Below are 7,383 nucleotides of genomic sequence, written 5' to 3'. Positions count from 1 at the left end.
AGGCACCGTACTGAGTGCAAAGGTGGATACAAACAAATTCGGTTGGCCACAGTCCCTGTCCCACAAGGAGCTCACAGCCCTAATCCCCATTTTGCAGTCAGTCAATCATATTTATTGAGCGCTTACTGTGTGTAGAGCACCGTACTAAGCACTTGGGAGAGTACAATACAACAATGAACACATTCCCTGTCCACTACAAGCTTACAGTTTCTGGCTGCTCCACAGATGAGGGAACCGAGGCATGTTGTTGTGGTCTTATGCTATCTAGTCATGCCTGACCCATAGCAAAGCCATGTACACATCTCTCCCAGAACCCCCCACTTCCATCTGCAATCATTCTGGTAGCGTATTCATAGAATTTTCTTGGTAAAAATACAGAAGTGGTTTACCATTGTCTCCTTCCACGCAGTAATTGAGTCTCTGCCCATGACCCTCTCCCATGCCGCTGCCGCCCAGCACAGGTGAGTTTTGACTTGTAGCAGATTGCCTTCCACTCACTAGCCACTACCCAAGCTAGGAAAGGAATGGGCATGCCTCTGCTTGACTCTCCCCCCTGTAGTCGTGACTGGTAGAGTACTGGAAACTCTCCAGGTGTGACCCTGAAAGGGGAACTGAGGCATAGAGAAGTGAAATGACTTGTCCATGGTCACATAGGAGAAGTGTGGCAGAGCTGAGATTAGAAACCAAGTCCATCTCACTCCTTGGCCCGGGCTCTATCCACTAGACCACGCTGCTTCCTGATCACACGCTGCTTCCTGATCACACGCTGCTTCCTGATCAAACTGTATCTGCTGACACAGCTACTCCTGCTCCTTGCCAAAAAAGAGGGATGATGCACACAAGTAATTAGAGGCAGGTGCATGATGGAAAGGGGGTGAGGTGAGTGTAGACTATAGCGTGGGGGACTTCCCAAGGCTGCCACAGCCCAGGGACATTCAGTACTTTAACATTGCTCTTTCTAGGGATTAGAATGTAACAGCCAATGTCATAGGAGGTCCCAATTTCCCTATGAACAATTTAAAGAATGAAGGAAATAAAGAAATGCCTCAGAAATCTGAGGGGTCTGATTGGCATTTAATAACAATAACAATAATAATAATGAATAATGATGGCATTTGTTAAGTGCTTACTATGTGCCAGGCACTGTACTAAGCCCTGGGGTGGATACAAGCAAATCAAGTTGTGAATGCCAATGTCCTTGGTTTTGATTTGACTTGTTGAAAACAAAAGAGCCCAGCGCTCAGGATGTCTTCAATTAAGAGAGCTTTAAGTCCAACACAAACAGCTGCACGTGGAAGAGCTCTTTGGTAGTTTTCTCCTACTTCTAGCTATCGTGGTGTAAGTTACAAACCCAGCAAACCTTTTCAAGTGCAATATCTCCGGTGAGGATCTCCCCGACATTGCAATGAATCACAGAACACATGGGGTTTATTAAAAGATCTGTTAGAAGAGCTATTTGTTGACAAATAGCACAGAAAAGGTACAGGATGATCAGTAATAATAAAATCTTATGGAGATCATTTTCCAAACGTTGCCCAGGAGAGATACTTTGCCAAAGTCATTAACTAAAGGCAGCTTTTCTGTGTGCACTATGCTTCTGAACTAGTGCTTTTCAGATGTAATCTCCGGAGAAAGTTTGGATGCTTCAAAACCCAACCCAGCATGAAAGTTATTATTTTATGAGATCCAGCAAAGGTTTCTGTTTATCACCATTTGTTATTCCCTACCAGCAGCTGAAAAGCATCTGGATTTCAATCTTGTTGTCTCCTCAGTCCTCTCCCACCCCATAATGTCAAGCTGACCCATCTTCTTTTGTTGGGAGAGCCAGAAACGTTTCACATCAACCCCCCTTTCACAAGCACTGATAAAATGAATCCAGGCATGAAGGGCCTACTCAACCATGGAACCTACAGAGCAGTTCACTAGATGTATGTGGCCAGACCAATAAAAGTCTTGAAATCCATATCTACAGTTTTTCTCCAGATACAAGTCCTTTAGCTGACACAGCCATCCCAGCAGCTCTGCATTGATGGGCAAGACATGAATGAAACATCTCAGCAGGGGAAATGTGTTGACTCCAATCAGTCAATCAGTGGTATTGATCGCATGCTTACAGACCGAAAAGCACTATACTAATTGTTTGGGAAAAGACAACAGCAGAAGGACCCATGCTCCCTGCCCTCAAGGAGTTTACAGTATATTTTACTGGCTAAACACTTTCAGGTGGAGATTATTTCTTGTACTTCTGTTGTACTCTCCCAGTCACTTTTTATAGAGCTCTGTGCACAGTTAGATGCTCACCAAATACGATCAATTGACTGAGTTGGTCAGTCCCTGTGCTTGGTGGTGAGTTACCACATGGTATATTTGAAGCACCTACCATGTGCCAAGCAGCATGCTAAGTGCTCAGGTAGAGATACACAGTCCCTTTCCCACTTGGGGCTCATAGTCTAAAAGGAGGAGGGAGGACAGGTATTTTATCCCCATTTTATAGAGAAGGAAACTGAGACCCAGACAAGTTAAATGATTTGCCCAAAGTCATAGAGTAGGCAACTGGTGGAGTAGGGACAAGAATAGTGGTCCTCTGATTCCCAGCCCTCTGCTCTGTCCACTAAAAGTCACTGCCTCACTAAAGAACCAAATTGCTTTCATGGCAAAGTTGGTTCATTGTTAAGAAAATAGATGGGAAAGGCAGAGCTGGTCAGGGGAGGAATCTTTAGGTGCATCTCTCTGGTTCTGTTGCTGTTGGTTAGAGGCTAGAGGTCTGATTCCCAGAATGTGATGTTGATCTTCCCTGCTGGCCCAGGCTGGGAATGGGTATGGCTTATGAGGAAGGGAGAAGTGGGGAGGGTCGAGAGCTAGGAAAGCAGATGGATTAATGGTGGGGGGGTGAAGGGGAGGTAGATGGACAGACAGAAATGATTTACAAATACTGGGAGTAGGAGGAAGAATAAGGATATCACAGGAAGCAGTACAAATACATCAGATGAAATAGCTGAATAATTGAATATAGACATAACTATTTAAATAAATAAAATGCCTATGTGAGCCTAGTTGCTGAAGACAGGAATAAAATAGAAAAGTGTTAAAGAGTGGGTGTTGGGTTGGGTATTTAGAACAGAGGATTGGGAGAGCAGAATACCAAAATGCAAAATGTCAAATAGCCCCAGGCACTTGCATATAACAAAAACAATCTCAAAAGGACTGTGTGGGTCATGCATGGCTCTTTTTTGCCATACCATGCAGGGTTTCATCTCATCCTCAATGGCACCATCTTCAAACAGAAAGAATATGAAGACGCATACACAAAATACATTCTGTTAGAGTGCACAGATCATTCAGCGGATCCAGAAATGTTGAGGGGACACCCAAACCCCCCTCCCAAAAGTGGAAGCTTCTTAGAGTCCCCTCAATATTTGCCATTGCCCAGGCAGGAGATTTACCTCATGGTTCCTTCTGTGCTAGTCCCCAGGTCTGTGTGAGACTGGTGACCAATCAATCATATTTATCAATCAATCATATTAATTGAGTGCTTACTATGTGCAGAACACTGTTTTAAATGCTTGGGAGAATACGATACAACAGAGTTGGTAGAAACATTCCCTGCCCGCGGAGAGTTTACAGTCTAGAGGCAACCTAGAAGTAAACCAGAAATGCTGCCAAGGGAGCTCTGAGGACCTGAGTTGCTTCTCTAGGTACCCCTACTTTCACCCACCTACGTGGCACAATCAGTGGAGAGTGCTGGAATGCTGGAGTGCTGGGGGAGGGAGGACACCCAAGAGGGTGAGGCAGGTTCTTGGCACTCTGAGTTGTTTATGTTTACTTGAGGGTCTACTCTGTACTTTACCATTTTTATCAACTGTCCACTGAAGACCCACTGCACTAATCAGGATCCAAGGTTTCTGGGTAAGGGATGGGACCAAGTGTCAGGATTATTTCCTAGGATGGGGCCAACAGGATTATCTAGCTAAGTCGCTTTCTCTGCAGGTAATAATAATAATAATAATGTTGGTATTTGTTAAGCGCTTACTATGTGCAGAGCACTGTTCTAAGTGCTGGGGTAGACACAGGGGAATCAGGTTGTCCCACGTGGGGCTCACAGTCTTAATCCCCATTTTACAGTTGAGGGAACTGAGGCACCGAGAAGTTAAGTGACTTGCCCACAGTCACACAGCTGACAAGTGGCAGAGCTGGGATTCAAACTCATGACCTCTGACTCCAAAGCCCATGCTCTTTCCAGTGAGCCACGCTGCTTCTTGAACTATGCCTCTTGTAGGTCTATTGGAGTATTGCTGAATTGGGAAGACAGCTCTGATAACCACGGTCGAATTAGGTGATGACGATGACAAGGGCATCGGAAATGGTGGTGGAGCCTCGGCCCCGTCATTTCCGATGTGCTGTGAGATGCAGATAGAGGCTAAGGCATGAGTCCTTGGGAAGCAGATGAGGATTGTGGGTGTCCCTAGGAGGGCAGCAGATGGGTTTGATGGTTTTGGGCAGGACCAATGCTAATTGTGTGAAGTAAATGGAATTTCTGCTGGCCCGATGATTTTGGAAAATGATCAGTAAAATGGTCTTAAACCTCACTCGTACCCTGTCATCATGACCCTAATCTGGACAGAGTCTATTCATGGCTCTGCCCCCTTGCCTTCTGTGTGACCTTGGGCAAGTCACTTAACTTCTCTATGTCTCAGTTTTCTTATCTGTAAAATGGGGATTCAAACCTTGTTCTTCCTCCTATTTAGACAGTGAGCCCCGTGTGGGACTGGAACAGTGACCTACCTGATTATTTTGTATCTATCCCAGTACTTGGTACAGTGCTTGTCACAAAGTAAACTTTTAACAAATATTATTATATTATTAGTAGTAGTAGTAATAATAATAATAAAAAATTCACAGTCACTCATAGAAAGGGCATTAATGATCAGGATGCTAATGACCTTTTGTTATGACTCAGAGTCTAGGATTGTAATAATAACAAATACCATGAAAATAATAACAATAATAATTATGGTATTTGTTAAGCATTTACTGTCACCCACTCTTCTACAAGTTAAATTAGATCGGGGACAGTCCCTCTCCCACATGGGGCTCATAATCTAAGTAGGAAGGAGAACAGATATGAATCACCAGATGAAGAAATTGAGGCACGGAGAAGTCGTGACTTGCCTGAGGTCACAAAGCCGGCAAGTAGCAGAACCGGGAATACAGTCCAGGTCCTCTGACTCCCAAAACTGGGTTCTTGCCACTAAACCACGATGCTTCCTCTAAGATTCAAGATTCAAGCATGAAATCCTATGACCTATGAAGTCCTTATCCTCAAGGACTCTTCATTCTCCACAGTAGACTAAGAGACAGTATAAAAATATGGGCCAGCATATCCAGATGTAAAAGAACAAGAACTGTTAATGCCTTTCTTGTATTGCCTTGTCTCGTGGGGGCAGGATTGGAGGACTTAAAGTTGGGTGGAGCAGAGGAGATCTTCATTCTCCCTTCTCATTGGCTGCAAATCTCTCTACCTCTCTCTCCTTCTGGATTCCAGGAGGAATGTGCAGTTGTATTATATGGGTCTTCTTGCTCAGAACACCAATAAAGCCATATGAAGAGAAAAGAATATAAAGAAATAATAAGAGTTGTCCATACTCCCGTATATTAAAAAGAATAAGTGTGCCTGAGCACAAAAAGCACCCTAAAGAGAGGATACAATTTTTCTTTTTGGCTACTAGCCACAGTTGAAAGAACTTATGTACACGGTAGTCACTCACAAGACAGTATTATTATCAATTCTTGTAATGAGACAATAAATTGAAAAAGAAAGGGAAAATAATGTTTGGAACAATAATAGCATATAACCCTCTAGCATGTGTATGAGAGAGGATTAATAACCCTCTTTCCTGTAGTTTTCATTTTACTTTAACTGTTGATGAGAGTGCCCAGTATTGCTGGAAAACAAAACATTCAACTCCCAATCTCATTCATGTACATAACTCCCACTGCCTTGTATTTTAACTTGAGCAAGAAAAATGCTATATAGAAAACAAGGGAAGAACATGAGTCTCAAATTTGAGTATGATTGCCTGTAAATCCTTCATCCAACACACTTTTCGGAGAGCTTTGCTTTGAGTCCTGAAATAGTTTAGCACCAGTAGTGTCACAATCCAACTGGATGGATTAGAATCCATTAGATTGTAAACTCCTGCCTTAGGCTCTAAAATCCTTGAGGACAGAGACCTCATATTGTATGCTCTCAAGTGCCTAATATAGTGCTCTACACAAAGTAAGTACTCATTCATTCATTCAATCATATTTATTGAGTGCTTACTATGTGAAGTGCACTGTACTAAGCACTTGGAAAGTACAATTTAGCAATAAAGAGAGACAATCCCTGCCCACACTGGGCTTAGAGTCTAGAAGGGGGAAGACAGACATCAAAACAAGCAAACAGGCATCAATATAAATAAAGAGAATTATAGATATATGCACATCAAAACAAGTAAACAGACATTAATATAAATAAACAGAATTATAGATATGTACATATATACACAAGTACTATGGGGCAGGGAGAGGGATGAGGTGATTTGGAGAGGAGGGGGAGCAGAGGAAAGGGGGGGCTTAGGGCTTAGTCTGGGAAGGCCTCTTGGAGGAGGTGAGCCTTCAGTAGGGCTTTGAAGGGGGAAAGTGTGATTGGCAGATTTAAGGAGGGAGGTGTTCCAGGCCAGAGGTAGGATGTGGGCCAGGGGTCGACAGCAGGACAGTTAAGAACAAGGCCCATTGAGAAGGTTAGCTCCAGAGGAGCGGAGTATGCCGGCTGCATGTAGAAGGAGAGAAGGGAGGTGAGGTAAGAGGGAGCAAGGTGATGGAGAGCTTTGAAGCCAATAGAGAAGCAGCGTGGCTCAGTGGCAAGAACCCGGGTTTGGGAGTAAGAGGTCATGGGTTCTAATCCTGACTCTGCCGCTTGCCAGCTGTGTGACTTTGGGCAAGTCACTTCACTTCTCTATGCCTCAGTTCCCTCATCTGTAAAAAGGCGATGAAGACTGTGAGCCCCACATGGGACAACTTGATCACCTTTTATCCTCCCCAGTGCTTAGAACAGTGCTTTGCACATAGTAAGCACTTAACAAATACCAGCATTATTAATAGTGAGGAGTTTTTGTTTGATACGGAGGTTGATAGGCAACCACTGGAGATTTTTGAGGAGGCGGTGACATGCCCAGAACATTTCTGAAGAGTGATAATCCAGGCAGCAGACTGAAGTATGGACTGAAGTGGGGAGAGACAGGAGGTTGGGAGGTCAGAAAGGAGGCTGATGCAATAATCCAGTCAGAATAGGATGAGTGACTGGACTAACATGGTAGTGGGTTGGATGGAGAGGAAAGGGCA

The 7,383-nt window shown here is 43.9% G+C and overlaps 1 non-coding gene across 1 annotated transcript; it reads right to left on the bottom strand.

Annotated features, from left to right (window-relative positions):
- Positions 1-471: 471 nt before the first annotated feature.
- LOC114808443 lies at positions 472-609 on the bottom strand. Its single transcript, XR_003756291.1, has one exon. It is a non-coding gene; the product is annotated as a small nucleolar RNA SNORA7 (small nucleolar RNA).
- Between the last annotated feature and the right edge of the window lie 6,774 nt (positions 610-7,383).

The sequence above is a fragment of the Ornithorhynchus anatinus genome, chromosome X5 (assembly GCF_004115215.2).
Source record: "Ornithorhynchus anatinus isolate Pmale09 chromosome X5, mOrnAna1.pri.v4, whole genome shotgun sequence".
NCBI classification, from domain to species: domain Eukaryota; kingdom Metazoa; phylum Chordata; class Mammalia; order Monotremata; family Ornithorhynchidae; genus Ornithorhynchus; species Ornithorhynchus anatinus.
This window is presented reverse-complemented; position numbering and strand designations above follow the sequence as displayed.